Below are 14159 nucleotides of genomic sequence, written 5' to 3'. Positions count from 1 at the left end.
TTGATGACATGAACATAATCCACATCACCCCAGTATATCTGAAACCAAGTTTCAATTACAAGAGAAGTATCTAAACTAGCTAGAACTTTACTGGTAAGCAGTGAAGAAAGTTTAACAAATGTTCAGGAAATTAACACTTTAAAGAAACACCACAAAATTAAAAGGCCTACCCCATGTTAATGATGCACATAGATCACCAGATTTAAGTATAATGGTTGTTTGAAAACTAACTGCAATATCAAAAGTATTTTCAAAGAATTCGATCCACAATTACTTTTCACACAGTGAGCAGCCTGTTCTTATGCTTCAAGACAGTTACAGTGACTTGCATTTATAAAACTGTTTCCTAAATACTTGTGTGCATAGCAATATCAGTCACATAAAAGAACAGATCTAGACTGGGCAATTTCCATATTGTCAGCAAAATAAAAAAGTTACATTTTCAAACTGTTTTCTCAAAAATTAAAAATAGAAAACATTTCCTTAAAGATTGTGTCCCACATAGGTGGTCAGAAGAAATGGTTTAAAACATCTGAGCTTTAGACCAAATTTTTATGCTTATTTGAACACATTATTTGATAATTCACACGTGATGATCACCACTAGTAATTATTTTTCTTTCACTTACTTGAGAAATAAGAACATAAAAGATTGCATGAAGAAAATTTAAATGAACTGGATTTGAATGTTTTTCAGAGGGATGGAGATAAGGTTACTGCATATATACACCATTAGCAGCATATTTTGCTGTCTTCCATTTCAAAGGAACATAGCTGGTTTACCTACCACTTATTGAAACAATATTAATTATTTGTGTATTACTGCTACTACAAAATCCCAGATCTATCACCAAGAACAAAGTCGATGGGTAAAGTGGAGCACAACATTTGACCTTTAAAAATATTTGTAAAGTTTTCCTCCTTTTTAGAGAGATAGAGATATTTTGCTGAGTGGTTAATGAATTCAGACACTGACCATTTGACCTGGGTTTTTGAAAGTAATTAGCAGCTCCGATTACCTGAAAGATGGAGCTAAGATGAGCAGGCAGTTTTAAATCAGCGCATTTCTAATTAAAAATGATGTTATTTACAGTCACTCGATAGACGTTGTAAGCATCTGTGCTCATAAAGAAATATGCAACAAAGTATTGATGATTTTTTAGAGGCTATCTACAGTTCCTGAAAATAACAAGTGAAGGATGTTGAATATAAAAGGTAATTGTTAGCAAAAGGAGATTATGGCTCTTGCTTAAATATATTTTTCAGATAAACTGGAAACATGTAATTTAATTAATATTTATACCTGAGTTTTGTGGAGAAATGATAGGTTCTCAATAATGAGTATAAAATTAAGCTGAAATGAGCAAATAATTGTATTGACTTGTTGAGCTAATACTGAGAAGGGTATCACAAAAGGACAACAGTGTAAGATTTAAGTATTCAAACTACTCAAAAACTCAAAGCTCCTAAAATAGACAAAAACAATATAAGGTTCTGCAGCATAAAGTAGTAACTAGGAAATGTAATTGCTGTTAGAAGAAGATTATTAATATCATCATCAATGCATTTATTCCACACCAAATCCCCTGTTGCAAATATGCCATATGAATAATCATATTCGGGTATATTAAACATATATATATAAACTAGTCAAATAGTCCAAAAGACTTTTAAAGTGCTGATGTTAACTTTGTTACTTTGGACTATGGTAAAAAAGTGTCTGTGGAGTATTCTTTGTCCTCAAACTATGTTTCTAATGCAATTCTTTGTCCACTGAAATTTTTATGACTTCCCAACTTAAAAGAGATTGAAAACAACCGCCATACATAGTTAGAAATAAAACAAAAGCCAAATGCTAAGGTTTGATCAAGGATCAAATATGAATATGACCAAAACTAGGTAGCAGATAATGAAGTACTTTCTTGGATTTCAGAAACTGGCCATTTAAGTCATTGCATTAAGTTATTTGGGGTATTAAACCAGTTACATTAACTTAATCAGGTAAGTAGAAAAATCAGTGGTCTCAAGACAATTTAAGATATTTCTCTACTATAATAATTCATATACACTTTCTTCAGAAGACATCATATTGGAATTAAAGAATGTGTATTGTGTTGCATTTTAACAACCCAGCAACTTAAATACCAACAATACAACAGTTTATAAGACCTAATGAATATTATTTATTCATTATTTGGTTTCAATACTTGTATTTAATTACAAAAAGATTTTTTATTTACTTTTGCCTTGAATATTTTTCTTACCTTGATTTAGATTCATTTTTATCCATGAAACAACATATAATAACTTAGATAGTGCTGTGGGGATTAATAGTTAAACAGCAAGAATAAACAAGGTAATAATGTTTATTCTTTTTAGCAGAGTAACTAAGTATGAAATAAGATAGTAAAATAAAATGTAAATTTAATTTAAAATAATTAAACTTTATAAAGTATTCAAAGAACCAATCAATGATGCCTTAAGCACCTGATACTGAGAGTTGCCTCATCAGTTTTCAGGAGTTAAAAAAATTTGCAAATGACTTTATAGAACAATAACATTTGCAAGTGTAATATTGGCATCCATTTTTTCTGCATAGATAAAATGTCTCACTCTTTGATCATCTTAGCAAAAAATATCTGGAATGCAGTGCATTTTCCACATCCTACCTTTGCAGAGAAAAGCCTTAGTATCAATTGGTGCTTGAAATGATTTCTGGACCTGGCATAAAACAGTAAAAAACAGTGTTAAGCAGCTAAACTAAAAGAATCATGATCCCCTAAATTAATAAAATATCTGGAGGCATATTAATTTAAAAACAAAACAAAACAAAAACCACGTTGAAATTAAAAATCTGAGCAGTACTAAAAGCTTCTTCAGATCTCTTCTACAATGGAGACTAAAACTGCCACCACATGGACCCAAATATTTAGGTCTCCAAATACCAAATGTTGGAACATATAATTAAAATCAGTTTATAGTCTTTAATCAACTGAATCACGTAGTGAGTTGAGATAAATTGCGACTGTATTTATTTATGGCACATAGCCAATATAGCTTAAATAAGGATATAGCCTTACCTGAATAGTTTCTTGGCAATTGCAAGTACTGTGCCTATCTAATTACATTTCTCTCAGTTTTTGTAAGAAGTTTGTCTATTCAGTGTAATAAAGTCAGGAATAAATACATTTCTGACTACTTGGGTATTACAAGAATGAAACTAACCTTTTCTATGTACTTCTAGTACTTTTTCTGTGATCAACACAGAAAACAAGGCATGATCACAATTCCACAGATTGTGCACAGTCAAAAAAACAATTATGACATATTTTATTTTCCTTTTCCTTCTACCGGTGCCCCATGTTCCAAAATCTGAACTGACTGAAGTATGACTTACATGTTTAATCAATAAAACAGCTATTTTTCTAAGTCAATCAAGAAGGAGAAATATCTGGTTTATCTTAGCTAGCTATTAATAATTTGTATTATCTTAGAAAAATTCCGAATACAACTGGGCTCCATCATGATTTAGTGTTTATAAGGACAGTAGAGAATTCTACAAAGGATGACAGAAAAAAAAAGCCAGGATAATGAAGAGGAAAAAATGCCATGGTGTGTATCTTGAAGGGAAGCAAGAACTGAAACCATCCTAAAGAGAAGAGTCAATATATCTGATTGATAACTTTCATAATTCTGAAGACTATATAGAAGTCACACATTTAATGCCTAAGTTAGACACATTATTTTGTATTAACCTCCAGTTTCTATTTAAAGAAAGAGTACAGGATTCTCACATCCTGAGTAACACGGTGAATTACAAATTATGAACACACCTTGTTTTAAAGAGACACTAAGACTGTAAATACTTTATTTTCTGCTATATCTCTGTGATTAGTAATGTAATCTCTATAGATTTATTTCATTTATGTAAAACTCTCTGGAATTAAGTTATTTAGGAATTCTTCATTACTTCTGTGTCATTAGAGAATTTTCAAAATCTGCAAATTGCAATCCTTTTTGTGGTTACAAAGGCAAATGTCCTGGCCCAGCAGAAAATCTGATTTTATAGAATAGTATCATCCCTACCACCCTTTCAATCAGCCATTGTAATCACCGTTGTCATCCATTAAGTCCTCCAGCAGCACAGTCACAGATAGCTTTTCTTAGGCAGATCTTTATAAGTTGAGTTGAAAGCAATTTAATTTCGGCAAAATGGCTGCTTTCATTGTATACAGGACACCGAACCTCTTGTGTAGGACCTTTTCACCATGTTGTGATTGATTTTACATCTATTGAAAACAAGTCTGGTCTCTGCCATTTGTTTACCCTTGTATTCTCTCTTTATGCTTTGGTATGCATTTTTAATTAGATACACTCCAGTTCTTTCACCACTAGCTAACACTTTTATTTGGGAAGCAGTCTTTACTAGCCCTGCAAATATCCGCTGTTCTTTACAATGTCAAGTCCTTTTCTCACCTTGCTTTGACTTGGTTATCACTTATATCACAAGTAATTCATCCATCTGTTAACTGCTCCAATTCACATTACTTGGCTTTATTTTAAAGATCTTAACAATGGTCAATGGTCTCATCTGGCAGCTGGTTTCTTGTAAAAAATGTGCCTTTCCCAAGTGACATTCTTGTGAGGATCAAAATATTCACTGAATGGGTTTTTATCTTGCAGTTTACAGGTCCCTCAGGCTCTCCATAGAACATATTGTATATACCCAGTGCTTTGGGCATGCCATGTGTAGCAATGTGAAGGACTTCACCTTCTTCAATTTTATTTCACTCTTCTCCAGCTTTCTGCCATGCTATCTTTACACATTGTTGGTTAATTTTTGCAAAAAAAAACCAAAAAAACAAAAAAACAAAAAAAAAAAGAAAATAATATATATAATGCATCTACATGATTGCTCAAGTTTGCACTCAGAGTGTGCTTTTAAAGCAAAACTTTCAAAGCAGTTTGATGTTTTGGTTTGCTCCATGAACCAAAATGTGGGAGTTCTGGAAGTAGAGTCTCTCATTGAAAAATGGCAGAGCAGAAACAGGCTTCACACAATTTCATTGGAAAGGAGCATTCACCCATGGGACATTAGTAGAGCTATCCGAAGTAGGAAATGCTAACAGAAATGTATCATGCCTATTTAGCCCCACACATCTTCTAGTACATCCTTCTAATCTGTACTACTCCCTAACACACATAACCCTAGAAATTATTCAAATTGTCTTTGTTGGCTCTCACTACCTCAAATTAGTGAAAAGCATTGTATCAATTACACAGCATTTCTATAAAAGTAATGTTTCGTCCAATCAGAAATATCTTAAGTACTAAACGAAGTATAAAATTAATTTTTACTGTGTCACAAATAAGGGAAAATCTGCCACTGAATAAAGGGAGGAAAAAAGTGCTGTAGTATTGTTCCATCCCACAGCAATCCAGAAAAAACCTACAGTATGTCCACTTTACATACCACCTTTCTCTTAATTTACAGTTTTCAATTTACAGTCTTCTACACAGTTATTTAAATAAACTGTCTCTCACAGAGTAGCACCTTTGCAATTGCCAGGGACACAAACCCACTTCTCTGTTTCCTCATAAAAATTTTCCATAGACACCCCCAACACAAGCATTTCCAGCAAGACTGATTTTTTTCTTGGCCTTATCTTCTCCAGATGGTTTGTAGATAGCTCTCACAACTCAGCCATCACTTTAAATAGACTTAAAAAGACAAAAGTCCAGTTTCCTTTAGGACTGTGTGTGAAACTTGTGGCTGGTGAAATTTCCAATATAAACAAGATTTTTTGGCACCCATTGGAGGGGGGCCAGGGCAGTGTTTATGGCTCACTGTAAGGAATGTTAGCTTTCTTCACATCCTCTCCCTTCTTAACTGGGATGGATTATATCCAAATACATTGTTACCATTCTTCTCACTCAAACTGACTTTATACTTGTCATACTTTAATGGGCAGGTCTGTGCTCTGAAAGAGATGTAAATAGTTTTGTTTGCAGGTTTTCAATAATCATATGTTTCATGATTAATGAAGCTTCTTTCAAGCCTCTAACAGCCTTCTGCAGCTGATTGTAGAATTGTTGAGGAGTCTAAAAAAAGTAATCTCACTCATATACTATCTTTAACTAATCCTGTAAAATTTTATTCATTTTTTGTGACAAGATTTGCTATTACTCTGCATGCAGCAAGGAGTTGATCAAGCATTGTACAAGCTGATGGGGATGTCACAAAGTGCACCATGAGAATTTCTAACAGAGTGAGTGCTTGCCAAGGATAATAGAAGAAACCATTTCTCTGTTCACAGGTTTGCCAAGACAGAGTTCCAGTCCCTTCCCAGGGTGAAAGGCTGCAGTTTAAAACACTATTAGTCCTTCATTACTTTTTCAGTGTATAACTACTAAACATAATTCTAAATCAATCAATCAATCAATCAATCAATCAATAAAATAGTCTGATTCTGGCTCTATTACCCTGTAACAAAGATGATGTCAGCTCTTGTACTCCTTGATGTATATTCATTCCTGATGCTCTGTTCTACATGTTTAAACATAGAAAACAAAAATATCCACAAGTCCAATGTTTTGTTCAACCCACAGTGCATTGGGTATTTTAACACCAGGCTATCTAAAACTATATCTTCTGCTGGGTTTGTTTGGGGGTTTTGGTGTTAATGTGTTTGTATTTTTTTCTTTATTACTCACTCCTGGAGAATTCCTCCTGTCCTAGCACAAACAGCACTCTTTGCATGTATGATTTGCCAGACAATTGTGTCAAATCTCTCAGTGCATTCTCCATGTTCTATATGCCATCCTTAAATTTTGCCACTTAGCCATGTAAAAATGAATTATTTAATTACAGAGCTTCAGTAATATTGCTGCTTTAATCCAATCATAAACTGTTTGGAAGCGAAAATTATATACCAGGAGTTAGGAAAAAATCATGTGATCTCTTAGCAAGTCTGATCTGTGTTGATCACTTCACTACAAACAAGGACAGTTTAGCATGGGGAAAACAGGAAAAATGTAAGGGTCCAATCATAGCTAGTTTTTTACCACTTACAAGAGCCATCCAAGCAATAAAAAGGGAATAACATGAACATTTTCTTGCACAGCATTACTGCAAATCAATAAATAAAATCTTCTATAGATTAGCACTGGTTAGACCAAAACAATGAGGGATTTGGTAGCATGCAAGAGAGTGCCCTTCAGATTAAATGACAATTTGGAAGTGTTTAACAACATATGGTCTCTTTTCTTTGACATATACGATTAAGAATATATCTCTTTTATATAAAAATATAAAATACCATCTGTCATAAGTTCCAACCATGATACTGCCTCTATCTATCCAATTAATTCACTATACTTTCTAGTGTAAATATTTCTCATATTTTCTCATTTTTTCTTTTTCTGTAACTATATTTATTTATAAAATTTCAATAAATGTATATATTTAAGAAGTCAATAGTATGACTTGAAATGTAATTAGGAATAACAATGAAAGTCTGTTTCACTTTGTATTTCAAAGAAGGGCCAAATCTTCAAGTGGTTTAAATACTGTTGCTCATTTAAGTCAGTGGGTATAGGCATATTATAGATTTAACTATATTGTTTTTCCTTATCATGCACATTAACCCAGAGAAATGCTTACTTTTTGCAAATAAATATTTGTGGAATATTTGTGTTTCTTTCCTTTTTTCAGAAATGCAGAGCACCTTAAAGACACATAACTGCAGAGTGAGAACCCTGAATATGAATGAGTATTTCTTTTTAAGGTGTCAGAATTCCAGTGAACATGGAGAAATAAATGGACAAATCAGTAAAATAAATAATGCATTTCAATTCAGTGAATTAATACTTTACTTCATTAATTCAATCCTAAAGAAAAGTCTTTGACCCCATTATTATAATGAGTTCTGAGAGCATTAAGACATGCACAAGTCTCAAAATACAGTCTCAGGACTATAGGAGCTAAGTTTTTCCAGGTTAAAACAGTATAGGACCATAACAGTGCAAGATTTCTTCTGTTTAAGCCAAACGTACCCAGATAAATAGATACACTACGTTTTACTCTTTATTTGTGAGTAATTTGGCTGTGGGTGCACCAAAAAATTACACTAATAGGTTTTTGGGAAAGAAATTACTGAACCTCAATTTAAACCACATTTTAAACTTCTAGCTTTTTAAGAATCATTTGGAAAGCTTAACTCTGGGATTCCTTCAGTCTAGCAAAGATCTGAAACCAAAATGGAAGAGAAAATTATTTTGCTTTTCAAAAATTTTGCCCTGCTTAAAAAGCAGAATAGTGTATAATGGTAATTCCCTTTCTCTGTCTTTGAAATAATTTTATATTTCATGATACAAAAAATTAAGACTTTTGTGTCTGCTGAAGTGTTGTGGAAATGGTGATTATACCTGAGGTTATTCCCATGTAATTTGCTACTTAGTACCTTTTCAGCTGCTTCCATGGAGTTGGTCTGTGAGCAGAAAATGCTGTTCATCCTCTATTATTACATTCTCAGTCTTTAAAGGAGCTTTCAAATAAACCATGAGGTTCTTCTTTGTCACTCATGGCAGAAACTCTATACAAAGTCCTAATAATTTGCTTGTACAGGTTCCTGAGCTGTCCCAATACTTTCTAAAATATTTGAAGTATTTCAGTGACTACATATGAATCAACTTCTAGTTTTATTCAAGTTTTATTGTGTTAGCCATAAGTTCATAAGGGGCACTGAGATCCACAACTTGTTCACGTTCTGTCTGGTAATGTACTTCCTTGGCTTTGTGTTTTCCTCTTTTAATTTACAGCAGAGTTTTTGCTCCAGAGTTAACACAAGAGTAATAGAAATTCCAATTTGCTTCTATGTTTGCATCAGAAAAGTTTGCATCACTCATCAGCATGTTTTTATGTGATTATCTCCCTATTATCTTTGTTTAGCCAAAATTCTCGTGCTTTTCCATTTCTGCTTGGGCTGATTTTATACATGGGGTCACTCATATTTATCTTTAAATCCTCGTATTTTCTCTAACACTGTTTTTGAGAGGAGTGCATATGATACTGTTCCAATTGCGATAATCATCCTTTTATTGATCTGATGACCCGTTTGGTGGTTCCTCTGCCATCCTGCCGTGTGGTTGTTCCAGCACTGGTGACATTTCGGCCGCGGGGTTCAAGGTTAACCCACGGGCCCGCACAGGGAGCAGCTCGGGGCGTTTCCCGCGGCCCGGTCCGCCCGCAGGCCGCGCCCTCAGCCCCGCCGCTCTCCGAAGCTCCGCCCCGCCCGCCGCGGGCCGGAAGCCGCTGCCGGGTGCCCTGTGAACCGGGAAGGGCTCGGTTTGAATGAGATCCGGCTGATTCACCGCGGCCCGGGCGGCTCCGGCCCAGGTGAGGGCCCGGCCGCCGCCTCGCCGTGCTGCTGAGGGGCGCCGCGGCGGCGGGAGCGCGGCCCGGGCATCGGCCCGAGCGCCGTGAGGCCGCGGCGGTGCGGGCGGCAGCGGGACGGGCCGGGTCTGGCGGGGCACCGGCCCGGGCGGGGAGGCGCTGGGCCCCTGGGCTTCCCGCTGGGAGTTCCGGGCGCTTCAGGGCAGCGTTCAAGCTGCGAACGGGCCGGGGGGAGGCGGCGAGAAGGGCCGGGGGCGGCGCGGCGCGGGGGAGCAGCCGCTGGGCCGGACGGGCCTCGGCGCCACTCGGGCCCCAGGGCCCGGCCCGCCGCGGCCGGAGCCCCGTCACGGGCTCCTCACGGGCGGCAGCGCTGCCCGCCCGGAGTGCGGCACTGCCGCTAAACTTAGAGCGGCACGGGGGAAACGAAGGCAAAGCACTGGCTGGGATACCTGAAAGAGAAGGAAACGGAATTAAGTAGAAAAGGAGCGATAATAAAAAATTAACGGCGCTAATTCTAGTGTGCAGCTGACTTAAGTAATGTTTCTGTAACAAATTGTGTCCTGTAGTTGGATACTTGTAAACAATGTGTTGGCGTCTTGTCTTAAAGTTGCAGTTGTTTTCGGTTTACTGCGGAAATAGAGAAAACCATCAGGGTTTGAGATTGACTTTTTAAAAAGAAGTTTTATGTAAATGCATATACATGTATATGATTGAAATGCTACTAGGCAAGCTGAAATGTCTGACAGATTTGTGTTCCTCTTAAAGCTGTCAGCCCTGGAAGTCCAAGGTGTCCTGTATGCTTCAGGTTGGGAGTAAACTTGGAAGAAGATTCTGTGGAGCAAAGCATTCATTCACATATTGAGACAGTGAAAAATATCTGGTTTTGAAGAAATTCAGAAACTGGCTTGCATGTGAATTGCTTCTAAATCATTTAGTGTGACTTTGAGCAACAGCGTTTAGCCTGTAGCTTAATGGGAAATGTTGTTTCATTATCTGTTGTAACATTTCAGTGTTGTAATTTCAGTGATATTAATTTGAAAACTGATTTAGAACATTATAAGGTAGAGAATACTTTGAAAATAGTATTAAATAATACCAGTATATAAATTAGTTTGTCAACTTTCTTGGAAGTGATTCACTCCTGACAAAAATGATGGAGTATAAACTAATAGTAACTATAACTATCCTGTAACATCTAGGATGATGGGAAAGGGCAGGTGTTAAGGACACCTTGAATAATAGAGAACTGGTATGAAGAGTGCTTGCTGGACTACTGCATAGTTCCACAATAGTTGTGTGTCTTCTTGCCTTTCTGCAGATTTCAGAGAAGGCCATTACTTCATATATTACATAAAATTAAAATTGATTCTGTTGGTTTCTGTGGTGATGTAATGCATCTTTGCTTATCTGTACTTCAGTAGCTTTAAAACAGTCTGTTTGAATCACTATTACAGTAGTAACTCCAGCTCAGCAATGAATGTGATGTACTTCTGGAAGTCAGGAAGCAGAGTCTGGGAAGCTAATCTGCAAACCCCCTAGTCCAGCTTGGGTTTATTGAGATTCAGGTCTTTGTGAGCCAGAAACAGGGTCTGGGTTTACAGAGCTGAGCATGTTGTGGAAGCAAGTAATGTAACTCTGAACTTCCACTACTGAGACTGCATTCATGCATGACATGATTAAACTCTAGCTTTAATGAACATATTAAATGAACATATTACTTAGAATTGATGGTAACATGTATATTTTTTTCTTTTCATACAAAATCTATAGGAAGATAGACACACTAGCCCCCTCTCCCCCTTTTCACATGTGAAGTGTCTGTTCAGGTTTGATTACTTTAACTGCAGTGAGGTTTCTTTCTTAGTGAAATATTTTTCTGCAATACACAATTTCTCAGCTGATTTACTTTTGTAGCTGTTTATCATCCCTAGTGAGGCTGAAATGGTTGCAGTTGCACCAAAAACCTTGAGTCACTTTTGAGCACTGTTAATAAAATTGTTGATCATCTGCAGCATGTAATTCCTCAACAGGAGATCTGGAAGTGCTTGTACAAAGCTTGTTATGTAGAGTCAGGTGGAGAAGCAGAGTTATTGAAGATGAAATTATTTGTATCGAGTCACTCCTGTACAAATTGCAAAGTAAATTGCTGTCACCTGTGTGTAGCCTGATACTCCCTCCACTAATAGGGCAGTTTAGTAGCCATTGTCTTCTGTGCTGATTTTGATATTTATTTCTCTACCGACTCAAAAGTTGCCAAACCAGGCGAACCCTCTTTCGTTGAGGGATCACATCGTGGAGTGTTAATGCTAGATAAAAATAGTGCACTGTAGTGTGAAACTCATGTGTCTCATGCAAGGAGATAGAGTAATTTAAGACCATTTCGAGTTGATTTCAAAATACATGCTGAAACATGCCAAGTATAAACACAGTAGCTGTTGGTTTATACCTATATGTGTGTACACGTTTGTGCATAATCCTTTTATGTAACTTCATCCCTAAGAAAAAATGTTTTCATTATTAAGAGTCAGAATTTAAGTGACTTGAAAATACCAATGAACAACTGAGTGGTGAACTAGAGCTCTCCAAATGGGCAGCTCTTTCCAATTATTACAGTTACCTAACAGTAGTATTAGGAGCAACTATTTGACATGGCTTTTAAAATTTCTGCTTTAAGATCAGTTTTGAGGTACTCTTTTGTGCTCTCACTTCATTATTAATATCAAATTTTTTCCCCTTCTGAGGTAAGGACAGTTAAAAGAAAATTGCAGTAATGGAAGTTTGGATTTTTAAATAACATCATATGATCACGCTTATTTTGGTTATGGTGTTTCCAATCTTGGACATACATACACAGAGAAGCTATTTGATTCTTTTTTTAAAGCCATTAGTGACCATGTTGATTTCAGTGATGAGTGCATGTCATCCAAATCCTACAGTTCACCAAAATGAAAGTTTATTATGATAACTGTTAACTGTCTTTCTGTATTTTTTCTGGTACGAAACTATTTTATGCATTTGCTTCCTTTAAATTTTGCTTTAAACAAAGACTGTTAACTCTTCTTGCAGACAGAAGAGAACAATCAAAATACCTTTTGCCAGCTTTGGAAGGAAAAGAGGTGAGACTTACTGTGAACTGTTTGTTTACTTTTCTGGCTTTTGTTTATATGTATATATAATGTAAGTATGTGTGTGTGTGCAGGAATATAGGGGAAAACCAACAGAGAAGTTGCTAATCAACCCAGCTTTTTGCACTTTGTAGCAGTGGTACAATTCTCAGCTGAGTTACTATGTGTGCCTCCCTGGGGAGCAGATCAAGCTCCTAGAGATTTGTTTCTTTCATATCTTTGTAGTGAGTGGGGAAGGGAGTGCCAGATCACTGGGTGGCTAAAAGTGAGTAACTCCAGCCCAGTTGAAGTGGCTGCAGTTCTGTTGTAGCCTGTAGTCCTGGCTCTTGTGGTCTCTCCTGGACCATTTCCTTCTGCAAAGCTGGCAGAAAGATAGTAACTTTACACTCAACTTGTTAGTGATTTCCACCCCAGCCTGTCAGCACTGAGAAACTCTTTGTTCTTTCTCTTCCAACTTTCTGGGAAGGTGAACACGTCTTCCTTTTCTCCTGTAATGCTTTGAGACAAGCTTCAAAAGGGTCTTTATTAAATTGCCTCAGTTACTAAAAAACAAAACAAACCCCCCCCCACCCAAACAAAAACCCAAAACCAACCAACCCCCAAAACTCACAGACATTCTTCAAACAGCTTTAGCTTAAAGAATGATTTGACAGAAATGTCTTCTGGAGCCTGTGTTAGTGTTGCAAGTAATCAGCTTTTCCAAGACCTCTTTTTCTGTTATGCCAAGACAACTATTTCTGGGATGCAGTGTGAAGCCTCTCAGAGAAGTGAACAGGGTTAAACCCAGCGTTTTTGATAGCCTCTCAGTTTGCTGCAGGGCTGCACAAATGGCTGTCCTGGCAGTACTGAGAAAGCAGCATCAAGTTGGTGAGCAGCAGCAGCTTCCTCATTGCTCCTTATGTTAACACTGACATTGAAAAAAACGTCTATCAAATCATGGCCACAGATCATTTCACAGATCTGTTTTAAAACACTACTCCACAGATGATTGATTGGATGCAATTAGTGGGCAGTGTTCTCAGGGAGGAGGATAACGTGAATTTCATCTCCTAAACTGAATGTGAAGCAGCCTTTCTCTACCTGAATTTAGGAAAACCTAAAGATCTTTGTGACTCTTCCCGTCACACCAACCGTTCTTGCAGAAATAAACAAGAAAGCTTTCTGTACCTGCAGACTGCTCTTACCCTTGGAGCTTCTAAAATAGTAAAAGAAGAAAATGCTTACAGTTTCTAACAGCATTTAAAATGCTCAATTAGCTTTAAATTGTTTAATGAATTAATAAAATATTTTACATGTAATTTTGAGAAAATTGGAAACTTCTTGCAGTATTATGGATACTTGAGCAAGACATGGCATGTACCACTTCAAGGAATTGTATGGTAAAAGGAGAAAAAAAAACCCAGTACACATTCTTTGGGCTATTTTTCAATGGTGCCTTGTCCTTTTGCAGCTTATCAATGTAACATTTATTTTTACATTTTTACATTTATTTTACATATGGTTGCTAAATTTTACTGGGTTTCTGCCTTTCCTTTCTATTTCCTTCTACAGGAAAGAGACCTACTCTTGTCATCTTTAAAGTCAAAAAGTGGGAGCTGCTGCCGTGTTTGTTCTGTGAGCACTTGTTGCTGAGCACCAGGT

At 36.7% G+C, this 14159-nt stretch overlaps 1 protein-coding gene across 2 annotated transcripts in view; it reads left to right on the top strand.

The window, feature by feature from the left end:
* The first annotated feature begins 9220 nt into the window (after positions 1 to 9220).
* The window catches only part of PSMD14 (proteasome 26S subunit, non-ATPase 14), a 46162-nt gene continuing 41223 nt past the window's right edge, over positions 9221 to 14159 (top strand). Inside the window, exons 1-3 of one of the 2 annotated variants that reach the window (XM_079311598.1) lie at positions 9221 to 9396; positions 12460 to 12509; positions 14070 to 14157. The gene's annotated coding sequence lies outside the window, so the exon portion shown is untranslated. The remainder of the gene's footprint in view (positions 9397 to 12459; positions 12510 to 14069; positions 14158 to 14159) is intronic. The other variant, XM_079311599.1, reaches the window with a different exon arrangement.

This window comes from Erithacus rubecula (assembly GCF_903797595.1).
Source record: "Erithacus rubecula genome assembly, chromosome: 8".
Classification (NCBI taxonomy): domain Eukaryota; kingdom Metazoa; phylum Chordata; class Aves; order Passeriformes; family Muscicapidae; genus Erithacus; species Erithacus rubecula.
Note: the sequence above shows the minus strand (reverse complement) of the source record. Positions and strands in the feature narration are given on the sequence as shown.